This window comes from Schistocerca serialis, chromosome 11, assembly GCF_023864345.2.
Source record: "Schistocerca serialis cubense isolate TAMUIC-IGC-003099 chromosome 11, iqSchSeri2.2, whole genome shotgun sequence".
Classification (NCBI taxonomy): Eukaryota; Metazoa; Arthropoda; class Insecta; order Orthoptera; family Acrididae; genus Schistocerca; species Schistocerca serialis.
The window spans coordinates 8,700,113-8,714,536 of NC_064648.1; positions in this window are offsets into that span (position 1 = coordinate 8,700,113).

The following is a 14,424-nucleotide window of genomic DNA, read 5'->3' on the forward strand; positions in this document are numbered from 1 at the left end:
TTTTGCACCATTTCTGTGACACTAGTTATAGATTCCCATGCTTCACTTCAGGTTTATTGTAACCAGCTGACCTTCTTATTGACTATGAAGTACAGATATTGCATCGGAATTAAATACAAAATGCACAATGCCGACTTAAGTACATGAAGACTGACCCTTCTTACTCTCTATGATTGAACCATTCCTGTGACACTAGTTATAGATTCCGAAGCTCGACTTCAGGTTTACTGTATCCCTCTGACCTTCGTATTGACGATGAAACACAGAAATTGCATCGGAATTAAATACAATAGGCACAATGCCGACTTAAGTACAAAAAGACCTACTCTTCTTACTGTCTATGTTTTGAACCTTTCCTGTGACACTAGTTATAGATTCCGATGCTTCACTGCAGGTTTACTGTATCCCTCTGACCCTGTTTTGATGATGAAACACAGAAATTGCATCGGAATGAGATACAAAGGGCACAATGCCGACTTAAGAACAAGAAAACTGACCCTTCTTACTGTCTATGTTTTGAACCAATCCTGTGACACTAGTTATAGATTCCGATGCTTCACGTCAGGTGTACTGTATCCATCTGACCTTCTTATTAACGATGAAACACAGAAATTGCATCGGAATTAAATACAAAAGGCACAATGCCGACTTAAGTACAAGAAAACTGACTTTTCTTACTGTCTATGTTTTGAACCATTCCTGTGACACTAGTTATAGATTCCGATGCTTCACTTCAGGTTTACTGTATCCCTCTGAGCTTCTTATTGACGATGAAACACAGAAATTGCATCGGAATTATATACAAAAGGCACAATGCCGACTTAAGTACAAGAAGAATGACTCTTATTACTGTCTATGTTTTGAACCATTCCTGTGACACTAGTAATAGATTCCGATGCTTCACTTCAGGCTTACTGTATCCCTTTCACCTACTTACTGACATTGAAACACAGAAATTGCATCTTAGATAATTACAAAAGGTTACAATGCCGACTTAAGTACAAGAAGAGTGACTCTTCTTACTGTCTATGTTTTGAACCATTCCTGTGACACTAGTTATAGATTCCGATGCTTCTTTTCAGGTTTACTGTATCCCTCTGACCTTCTTATTGACATTCAAGCACAGAAAAATTCGGAATTAAATACAAAAGGCACAATGCCGACTCAAGTACAAGAAGAATGGCTCTTCTTACTGTCTATGTTTTGAACCATTCCTGTGACACTAGTTATAGTTTCCGATGCTTCACTTCAGGTTTACTGTATCCAGCTGACCTTCTTATTGACGATGAGGCACATAAATTGCATCGGAATTAAATACAAAAGGCACAATGCCGACTAAAGTACAAGAAAACTGACTCTACATACTGTTAATGCTTTGAACCATTCCTGTGACACTAGTTATAGATTCCGATGCTTCACTTCAGGTTTACTGTATCTAGCTGACCTTCTTATTGACAATGAAACACAGAAATTGCATCGGAATTAAATACATAAGGCACAATGCCGACTTAGGTACAAGAAAACTGACTCTTCTTACTGTCTATGATTTGAACCATTCCTGTGACACTAGTAATAGATTCCGATGCTTCACTTCAGGTTTACTGTATCCCTCTGACCTTCTTATTGACGATCAAACACAGAAAATTCATCGCAATTAAATACAAAAGGCACAATGCCGACTCAAGTACAAGGAGACTGGCTCTTCTTACTGTCTATGTTTTGAACCATTCCTGTGGCTCTAGTTATAATTTCCGATGCTTCACTTCAGGTTTGCTGTAACCAGATGACCTTCTTATTGACTATGAAGCACAGAAATTGCATCGGAATTAAATGCAAAAAGCACATTCTCGACTTAAGTACAAGAAGACTGACTCTTCTTTCCATGTTTTGAACCATTCCTGTGACACTAGCTATAGATTCCGATGATTCACTTCAGGTTTACAGTATCCCTCTGACCTTCTTATTGACGATGAAACACAGAAATTGCTTTGGAATTAAATACAAAAGGCACAATATCGACACAAGTACAAGAAGACTGACTCTTCTTACTGTCTATGTATTGAACCATTCCTGTGACACTAGTTATAGATTCCGATGCTTCACTTCAGGTTTACTGTATCCCTCTGACCTTATTGTTGACGTTGAAACACAGAAATGGCATCTTAATTGAATACAAAAGGCACAATGCCGACTTCAGTACAAGAACACTGACTCTTCTTACTGTCTATGTTTTGAACCATTCCTGTGACACTAGTTATAGAATCCGATGCTATACTTCAGTTTTACTGTATCCCTCTGACCTTCTTATTGACGATGAAACACAGACACTGCATCGGAATTGAATACAAAAGGCACAATGCCGACTTAAGTACAAGAAGACTGACCCTTCTTACTGTCTATGTTTTGAACCATTCCTGTGACACTAGTTATAGATTCCGATGCTCCACTTCAGGTTTACTGTATCCCTCTGACCTTCGTATTGACGATGAAACACAGAAATTGCATCGGAAGTAAATACAAACGCACAATGCCGACCTAAGTACAATAAGACTGACTCTTCTTACTGTATATGTTTTGAACCATTCCTGTGACACTAGTTATTGATTCCGATGCTTCACTTCAGGTTTACTGTATACCTCTGACCTTCTTATTGACGATGAAACACAGAAATTGCATCGGAATTAAATACAAAAGGCACAATGCCGACTTAAGTACAAAAAGTCTGACTCTTCTTATTGTCTATGTTTTGAATTATCCTGTGACACTAGTTATACATTTCGATGCTTCACTTCAGGTTTACTGTATCCCTCTGACATTCTTATTGACGATGAATTACAGAAATTGCATCGGAATTAAATACAAAAGGCACAATGCCGACTTAAGTACAAGAAAACTGACTCTTCTTACTGTCTATGATTTGAACTATTCCTGTGACACTAGTAATAGATTACGATGCTTCACTTCAGGTTTACTGTATCCCTCAGACCTTCTTATTGACGATCAAACACAGAAAATTCATCGGAATTAAATAGAAAAGGCACAATGCCGACTCAAGTACAAGAAGACTGGCACTTCTTACAGGCTATGTTTTGAACCATTCCTGTGACACTAGTTATAGATTCCGATGCTTCACTTCAGGTTTACTGTATCCCTCTGATCGTCTTATTGACGATGAAACACAGAAATTGCATCGGAATTAAATATAAAAGGCGCAATGTCTTCTTAAGTACAAAAAGACTGACTCTTCTCACTCTCTATGTTTAGAACCATTCCTGAGACTCTAGTTATAGATTCTGATGCTTCACTTTAGGTTTACTGAATCCCTCTGACCTTCTTATTGACGATGAAACACAGAAATTGCATCGCAATGAATTACAAAGGGCACAATACCGACTTAAGTAACAGAAAACTGACTCTTCTTACTGTCTATGATTTGAACCATTCCTGTGACGCTAGTTATAGATTCCGATGCTTCACTTCAGGTTTACTGTAACCAGCTGACCTTCTTATTGACTATGAAGCACATAAATTGCATCGGAATTAAATACAAAAGGCACAATGCCGACTTAAGTACAAGAAGACTGACTCTTCTTACTGTCTATGTATTGAACCATTCCTGTGACACTAGTTATAGATTCCGATGCTTCATTTCAGGTTTACTGTATCCCTCTGATCGTCTTATTGACGATGAAACACAGAAATTGCATCGGAAATAAATATAAAAGGCACAATACCGACTTAAGTACAAAAAGACTGAATTTTCTTACTCACTAAGTGTTGAACCATTCCTGTGACACTAGTTATAGATTCCGATGCTTCACTTTAGGTTTACTGTATACCTCTGACCTTCTTATTGACGATGAAACACATAAATTGCATCGGAATTAAATACAAAAGGCACAATGCCGACTTAAGTACAAAAAGTCTGACTCTTCTTACTGTCTATATTTTGAACTTATCCTGTGACACTAGTTATACATTTCGATGCTTCACTTCAGGTTTACTGTATCCCTCTGACATTCTTATTGACGATGAAACACAGAAATTGCATCGGAATTAAATACAAATGGCACAATGCCGACTTAAGTACAAGAAAACTGACTCTTCTTACTGTCTATGTTTTGAACTATTCCTGTGACACTAGTAATAGCTTACGATGCTTCACTTCAGGTTTACTGTATCCCTCAGTCCTTCTTATTGACGATCAAACACAGAAAATTCATCGGAATTAAATAGAAAAGGCACAATGCCGACTCAAGTACAAGAAGACTGGCACTTCTTACAGTCTATGTTTTGAACCATTCCTGTGACACTAGTTATAGATTCCGATGCTTCACTTCAGGTTTACTGTATCCCTCTGATCGTCTTATTGACGATGAAACACAGAAATTGCATCGGAATTAAATATAAAAGGCGCAATGTCTTCTTAAGTACAAAAAGACTGACTCTTCTTACTCTCTATGTTTAGAACCATTCCTGTGACTCTAGTTATAGATTCTGATGCTTCACTTTAGGTTTACTGAATCCCTCTGACCTTCTTATTGACGATGAAACACAGAAATTGCATCTTAATTAAATACAAAAGGCACAATGCCGACTTCAGTACAAGAACACTGACCCTTCTTACTGTCAATGGTTAGAACCATTCCTGTGCCACTAGTTATAGATTCCGATGCTTCACTTCAGGTTTACGGAATCCCTCTGACCTTCTTATTGACGATGAAACACAGAAATTGCATCGGAATTAAATAGATAAGGCACAATGCCGACTCAAGTACAAGAAGACTGGCTCTTCTTACAGTCTATGTTTTGAACCATTCCTGTGACACTAGTTATAGATTCCGATGCTTCACTTCAGGTTTATTGTATCCCTTTCACCTTCTTATTGACGATGAAACACAGAAATTGCATCGGAATTAAATACATAAGGCACAATGCCGACTTAAGTACAAGAAAACTGACTCTTCTTACTGTCTATGCTTTGAACCATTTCTGTGATACTAGTAATAGATTCCGATGCCTCACTTCAGGTTTACTGTATCCCTCTGACCTTCTTATTGACGACCAACACAGAAAATTCATCGCAATGAAATACAAAAGGCACAATGCCGACTCAAGTACAAGAAGACATGCTCTTCTTACTGTCTTTGCTTTGAAACTTTCCTGTGACACTAGTTATATATTCCGATGCTTCACTTCAGTTTTACTGTAACCAGCTGACCTTCTTATTGACTATGAAGCACAGAAATTGCATCGGAATTAAATACAAAAGGCACATTGTCGACTTAAGTACAAGAAGACTGACTCTTCTTACTATGTTTTGCACCATTTCTGTGACACTAGTTATAGATTCCGATGCTTCATTTCAGGTTTACTGTATCCCTCTGACGGTCTTATTGACGATGAAACACAGAAATTGCATCTTAATTAAATACAAAAGGCACAATGCCGACCTCATTACAAGAACACTGACTCTTCTCACTGTCAATGGTTAGAACCATTCCTGTGCACTAGTTATAGATTCCGATGCTTCACTTCAGGTTTACTGTACCCCTCTGTCATTCTTATTAACGATGAAACACAGAAATTGCATCGGAATTAAATAGAAAAGGCACAATGCCGACTCAAGTACAAGAAGACTGGCTCTTTTTACTGTCTATGTTTTGAACCATTCCTGTGACACTAGTTATAGATTCCGATGCTTCACTTCAGGTTTACTGTATCCCTCTGATCGTCTTATTGACGATGAAACACAGAAATTGCATCGGAATTAAATATAAAAGGCACAATGCCGACTTAAGTACAAGAAGACTGACCCTTCTTACTCTCTATGTTTTGAACCATTCCTGTGACACTAGTTATAGATTCCGATGCTTCACTTCACGTTAACTGTATCCCTCTGACCTTCTTATTGACGATGAAACACAGAAATTGCATCGGAACTAAATACAAAAGGCACAATGCCGACATAAGTACAAGAAAACTGACTCTTCTTACTGTCTATGTTTTGAACCATTCCTGTGACATTAGTTATAGATTCCGATGCTTCACTTCAGGTTTACTGTATCCCTCGGAGCTTCTTATTGACAATGAAACACAGAAATTGCATCGGAATTATATACAAAAGGCACAATGCCGACTTAAGTACAAGAAGACTGACTCTTCTTACTGTCTATGTTTTGAACCATTCCTGTGACACTAGTAATAGATTCCGATGCTTCACTTCAGGTTTACTGTATCCCTTTCACCTTCTTATTGACGATGAAACACAGCAATTGCATCTTAATTAAATACAAAAGGCACAATGCTGACTTAAGTACAAGAAGAGTGGATCTTCTTACTGTCTATGTTTTGAACCATTCCTGTGACACTAGTTATAGATTCCGATGCTTCACTTCAGGTTTACTGTATCCAGCTGACCTTCTTATTGACAAGGAAACACAGAAATTGCATCGGAATTAAATACATAAGGCACAATGCCGACTTAAGTACGAGAAAACTGACTCTTCTTACTGTCTATGATTTGAACCATTCCTGTGACACTAGTAATAGATTCCGATGCTTCACTTCAGGTTTACTGTAACCCTCTGACCTTCTTATTGACGGTCAAACACAGAAAATTCATCCCAATTAAATACAAAAGGCACAATGCCGACTAAAGTACAAGAAGACTGGCACTTCTTACTTTCTATGTTTTGAACCATTCCTGTGACAATAGTTATAGATTCCGATGCTTCACTTCAGGTTTACTGTAACCAGCTGACCTTCTTATTGACTATGAAGCACAGATATTGCATCGGAATTAAATACAAAATGCACAATGCCGACTTAAGTACATGAAGACTGACCCATCTTACTCTCTATGATTGAACCATTCCTGTGACACTAGTTATAGATTCCGAAGCTCCACTTCAGGTTTACTGTATCCCTCTGACCTTCGTATTGACGATGAAACACAGAAATTGCATCGGAATTAAATACAATAGGCACAATGCCGACTTAAGCACAAAAAGACCTACTCTTCTTACTGTCTATGTTTTGAACCTTTCCTGTGACACTAGTTATAGATTCCGATGCTTCACTGCAGGTTTACTGTATCTCTCTGACCCTGTTATTGATGATGAAACACAGAAATAGCATCGGAATTAAATACAAAAGGCACAATGCCGCCTTAAGTACAAGGAGAATAACTCTTCTTACTGTCTATGTTTTGAACCATTCCTGTGACACTAGTAATAGATTCCGATGCTTCACTTCAGGCTTACTGTATCCCTTTCACCCACTTACTGACGATGAAACACAGAAATTGCATCTTAGATAATTGCAAAAGGTTACAATGCCGACTTAAGTACAAGAAGAGTGACTCTTCTTACTGTCTATGTTTTGAACCATTCCTGTGAGACTAGTTATAGATTCCGATGCTTCTTTTCAGGTTTACTGTATCCCTCTGACCTTCGTATTGACATTCAAGCACAGAAAAATTCGGAATTAAATACAAAAGGCACAATGCCGACTCAAGTACAAGAAGAATGGCTCTTCTTACTGTCTATGTTTTGAACCATTCCTGTGACACTAGTTATAGTGTCCGATGCTTCACTTCAGGTTTACTGTATCCAGCTGACCTTCTTATTGACGATGAGGCACATAAATTGCATCGGAATTAAATACAAAAGGCACAATGCCGACTAAAGTACAAGAAAACTGACTCTACATACTGTTAATGTTTTCAACCATTCCTGTGACACTAGTTATAGATTCCGATGCTTCACTTCTGGTTTACTGTATCCAGCTGACCTTCTTATTGACGATGAAACACAGAAGTTGCATCGGAATTAAATACATAAGGCACAATGCCGACTTAAGTACAAGAAAACTGACTCTTCTTACTGTCTATGATTTGAACCATTCCTGTGACACTAGTAATAGATTCCGATGCTTCACTTCAGGTTTACTGTATCCCTCTGACCTTCTTATTGACGATCAAACACAGAAAATTCATCGCAATTAAATACAAAAGGCACAATGCCGACTCAAGTACAAGGAGACTGGCTCTTCTTACTGTCTATGTTTTGAACCATTCCTGTGACTCTAGTTATAAATTCCGATGCTTCACTTCAGGTTTGCTGTAACCAGATGACCTTCTTATTGACTATGAAGCACAGAAATTGCATCGGAATTAAATGCAAAAGGCACATTCTCGACTTAAGTACAAGAAGACTGACTCTTCTTACCATGATTTGAACCATTCCTGTGACACTAGCTATAGATTCCGATGATTCACTTCAGGTTTACAGTATCCCTCTGACCTTCTTATTGACGATGAAACACAGAAATTGCTTTGGAATTAAATACAAAAGGCACAATGCCGACACAAGTACAAGAAGACTGACTCTTCTTACTGTCTATGTATTGAACCATTCCTGTGACACTAGTTATAGATTCCGATGCTTCACTTCAGGTTTACTGTATCCCTCTGACCTTGTTGTTGACGTTGAAACACAGAAATTGCATCGGAATTATATACAAAAGGCACAATGCCGACTTAAGTACAAGAAGACTGACTCTTCTTACTGTCTATGTTTTGAACCATTCCTGTGACACTAGTAATAGATTCCGATGCTTCACTTCAGGTTTACTGTATCCCTTTCACCTTCTTATTGACGATGAAACACAGCAATTGCATCTTAATTAAATACAAAAGGCACAATGCTGACTTAAGTAAAAGAAGAGTGGATCTTCTTACTGTCTATGTTTTGAACAACTCCTGTGACACTAGTTATAGATTCCGATGCTTCACTTCAGGTTTACTGTATCCAGCTGACCTTCTTATTGACAATGAAACACAGAAATTGCATCGGAATTAAATACATAAGGCACAATGCCGACTTAAGTACGAGAAAACTGACTCTTCTCACTGTCTATGATTTGAACCATTCCTGTGACACTAGTAATAGATTCCGATGCTTCACTTCAGGTTTACTGTAACCCTCTGACCTTCTTATTGACGGTCAAACACAGAAAATTCATCCCAATTAAATACAAAAGGCACAATGCCGACTCAAGTACAAGAAGACTGGCTCTTCTTACTTTCTATGTTTTGAACCATTCCTGTGACAATAGTTATAGATTCCGATGCTTCACTTCAGGATTACTGTAACCAGCTGACCTTCTTATTGACTATGAAGCACAGATATTGCATCGGAATTAAATACAAAATGCACAATGCCGACTTAAGTACATGAAGACTGACCCTTCTTACTCTCTATGATTGAACCATTCCTGTGACACTAGTTATAGATTCCGAAGCTCCACTTCAGGTTTACTGTATCCCTCTGACCTTCGTATTGACGATGAAACACAGAAATTGCATCGGAATTAAATACAATAGGCACAATGCCGACTTAAGCACAAAAAGACCTACTCTTCTTACTGTCTATGTTTTGAACCTTTCCTGTGACACTAGTTATAGATTCCGATGCTTCACTGCAGGTTTACTGTATCCCTCTGACCCTGTTATTGATGATGAAACACAGAAATTGCATCGGAATTAAATACAAAAGGCACAATGCCGCCTTAAGTACAAGAAAACTGACTTTTCTTACTATGTTTTGAACCATTCCTGTGACACTAGTTATAGATTCCGATGCTTCACTTCAGGTTTACTGTATCCCTCTGAGCTTCTTATTGACGATGAAACACAGAAATTGCATCGGAATTATATACAAAAGGCACAATGCCGACTTAAGTACAAGAAGAATGACTCTTCTTACTGTCTATGTTTTGAACCATTCCTGTGACACTAGTAATAGATTCCGATGCTTCACTTCAGGCTTACTGTATCCCTTTCACCTACTTACTGACGATGAAACACAGAAATTGCATCTTAGATAATTACAAAAGGTTACAATGCCGACTTAAGTACAAGAAGAGTGACTCTTCTTACTGTCTATGTTTTGAACCATTCCTGTGACACTAGTTATAGATTCCGATGCTTCTTTTCAGGTTTACTGTATCCCTCTGACCTTCGTATTGACATTCAAGCACAGAAAAATTCGGAATTAAATACAAAAGGCACAATGCCGACTCAAGTACAAGAAGAATGGCTCTTCTTACTGTCTATGTTTTGAACCATTCCTGTGACACTAGTTATAGTTTCCGATGCTTCACTTCAGGTTTACTGTATCCAGCTGACCTTCTTATTGACGATGAGGCACATAAATTGCATCGGAATTAAATACAAAAGGCACAATGCCGACTAAAGTACAAGAAGACTGACTCTACATACTGTTAATGTTTTGAACCATTCCTGTGACACTAGTTATAGATTCCGATGCTTCACTTCAGGTTTACTGTATCCAGCTGACCTTCTTATTGACGATGAAACACAGAAATTGCATCGGAATTAAATACATAAGGCACATTGCCGACTTAAGTACTAGAATACTGACTCTTCTTACTGTCTATGATTTGAACCATTCCTGTGACACTAGTAATAGATTCCGATGCTTCACTTCAGGTTTACTGTATCCCTCTGACCTTCTTATTGACGATCAAACACAGAAAATTCATCGCAATTAAATACAAAAGGCACCATGCCGACTCAAGTACAAGGAGACTGGCTCTTCTTACTGTCTATGTTTTGAACCATTCCTGTGACTCTAGTTATAAATTCCGATGCTTCACTTCAGGTTTGCTGTAACCAGATGACCTTCTTATTGACTATGAAGCACAGAAATTGCATCGGAATTAAATGCAAAAGGCACATTCTCGACTTAAGTACAAGAAGACTGACTCTTCTTACCATGTTTTGAACCATTCCTGTGACACTAGCTATAGATTCCGATGATTCACTTCAGGTTTACAGTATCCCTCTGACCTTCTTATTGACGATGAAACACAGAAATTGCTTTGGAATTAAATACAAAAGGCACAATGCCGACACAAGTACAAGAAGACTGACTCTTCTTACTGTCTATGTATTGAACCATTCCTGTGACACTAGTTATAGATTCCGATGCTTCACTTCAGGTTTACTCTATCCCTCTGACCGTCTTATTAACGATGAAACACAGAAATTGCATCTTAATAAAATACAAAAGGCACAATGCCGACTTCAGTACAAGAACACTGACTCTTCTTACTGTCTATGATTTGAACCATTCCTGTGACACTACTTATAGATTCCGATGTTTCACGTCAGGTTTACTGTATCCCTTTCACCTTCTCATTGACGATGAAACACAGAAATTGCATCGGAATTAAATACAAACGCACAATGCCGACCTAAGTACAATAAGACTGACTCTTCTTACTGTATATGTTTTGAACCATTCCTGTGACACTAGTTATTGATTCCGATGCTTCACTTCAGGTTTACTGTATACCTCTGACCTTCTTATTGACGATGAAACACAGAAATTGCATCGGAATTAAATACAAAAGGCACAATGCCGACTTAAGTACAAAAAGGCCGACTCTTCTTACTGTCTATGTTTTGAATTATCCTGTGACACTAGTTATACATTTCGATGCTTCACTTCAGGTTTACTGTATCCCTCTGACATTCTTATTGACGATGAAACACAGAAATTGCATCGGAATTAAATACAAAAGGCACAATGCCGACTTAAGTACAAGAAAACTGACTCTTCTTACTTTCAATGTTTTGAACTATTCCTGTGACACTAGTAATAGATTACGATGCTTCACTTCAGGTTTACTGTATCCCTCAGACCTTCTTATTGCCGATCAAACACAGATAATTCATCGCAATTAAGTACAAAAGGCACAATGCCGACTCAAGTACAAGAGGACTGGCTCTTCTTACTGTCTACTTTTTGAACCATTCCTGTGACACTAGTTATAGATTCCGATGCTTCACTTCAGGTTTACTGTAACAAGCTGACCTTCTTATTGACTATTAAGCACAGAAATTGCATCGGAATTAAATACAAAAGGCACATTGTCGACTTAAGTACAAGAAGACTGACTCTTCTTACTATGTTTTCAACCATTCCTGTGTCACTAGCTATAGATTCCGATGCTTCACTTCAGGTTTACTGTATCCCTCTGACCGTCTTACTAACGATGAAACACAGAAATTGCATCTTAATTAAATTCAAAAGGCACAATGCCGACTTCCGTACAGGAACACTGACCTTTCTTACTGTCAATGGTTAGAACCATTCCTGTGCCACTAGTTATAGATTCCGATGCTTCACTTCAGGTTAACTGTATCCCTCTGACCTTCTTATTGACGATCAAACACAGAAATTGCATCGGAATTAAATAGAAAAGACACAATGCCGACTCAAGTACAAGAAGACTGGCACTTCTTACAGTCTATGTTTTGAACCATTCCTGTGACACTAGTTATAGATTCCGATGCTTCACTTCAGTTTTACTGTATCCCTCTGATCGTCTTATTGACGATGAAACACAGAAATTGCATCGGAATTAAATATAAAAGGCGCAATGTCTTCTTAAGTACAAAAAGACTGACTCGTCTTACTCTCTATGTTTAGAACCATTCCTGTGACGCTAGTTATAGATTCCGATGCTTCACTTCAGGTTTACTGTAACAAGCTGACCTTCTTATTGACTATGAAGCACATAAATTGCATCGGAATTAAATACAAAAGGCACAATGCCGACTTAAGTACAAGAAAACTGACTCTTCTTACTGTCTATGTTTTGAACTATTCCTGTGACACTAGTAATAGATTACGATGCTTCACTTCAGGTTTACTGTATCCCTCAGACCTTCTTATTGACGATCAAACACAGAAAATTCATCGCAATTAAATACAAAAGGCACAATGCCGACTCAAGTACAAGAGGACTGGCTCTTCTTACTGTCTACTTTTTGAACCATTCCTGTGACACTAGTTATAGATTCCGATGCTTCACTTCAGGTTTACTGTATCCCTCTGACCTTCTTATTGACGATGAAGCACAGAAATTGCATCGGAATTAAATAGAAAAGGCACAATGCCGACTCAAGTACAAGAAGACTGGCTCTTCTTACAGTCTATGTTTTGAACCATTCCTGTGACACTAGTTATAGATTCCGATGCTTCACTTCAGGTTTACTGTATCCCTCTGATCGTCTTATTGGCGATGAAACACAGAAATTGCATCGGAATTAAATATAAAAGGCGCAATGTCTTCTTAAGTACAAAAAGACTGACTCTTCTTACTCTCTATGTTTAGAACCATTCCTGTGACACTAGTTATAGATTTCGATGCTTTGCTTTAGGTTTACTGTGTCCCCCTGACCTTCTTATTGACGATGAAACACAGAAATTGCATCGGAATGATATACAAAGGGCACAATACCGACTTAAGTACAAGAAAACTGACTCTTCTTACTGTCTATTTTTTGAACCATTCCTGTGACACTAGTTATAGATTCTGATGCTTCACTTTAGGTTTACTGAATCCCTCTGACCTTCTTATTGACGATGAAACACAGAAATTGCATCGCAATGAAATACAAAGGGCACAATACCGACTTAAGTACAAGAAAACTGACTCTTCTTACTGTCTATGATTTGAACCATTCCTGTGACGCTAGTTATAGTTTCCGATGCTTCACTTCAGGTTTACTGTAACCAGCTGACCTTCTTATTGACTATGAAGCACATAAATTGCATCGGAATTAAATACAAAAGGCACAATGCCGACTTAAGTACAAGAAGACTGACTCTTCTTACTGTCTATGTATTGAACCATTCCTGTGACACTAGTTATAGATTCCGATGCTTCTTTTCAGGTTTGCTGTATCCCTCTGATCGTCTTATTGACGATGAAACACAGAAATTTCATCGGAATTAAATATAATAGGCACAATGCCGACTTAAGTACAAAAAGACTGACTCTTCCTACTCACTAAGTTTTGAACCATTCCTGTGACACTAGTTATGGATTCCGATGCTTCACTTTAGGTTTACTGTATCCCTCTGACCTTGTTATTGACAAAGAAACACAGAAATTGCATCGGAAGGAAATATAAAGGGCACAATGCCGTTTTAAGTACAAGATTATTGACTCTTCTTACTGTCTATGTTTTGAACCATTCCTGTGACACTAGTTATAGATTCCGATGCTTTACTTCAGTTTTACTGTATCCCTCTGACCTTCTTATTGACGATGAATCACAGACACTGCATCGGAATTAAATACAAAAGGCACAATGCCGACTTAAGTACAAGAAGACTGATCCTTCTTACTGTCTATGTTTTGAACCATTCCTGTGACACTAGTTACTGATTCCGATGCTTCACTTCAGGTTTACTGTAACCCTCTGACCTTCTTATTGACGATGAAACACAGAAATTACATCGGAATTATATATAAAAGGCGCAATGTCTTCTTAAGTACAAAAAGACTGACTCTTCTTACTCTCTATGTTTAGAACCATTC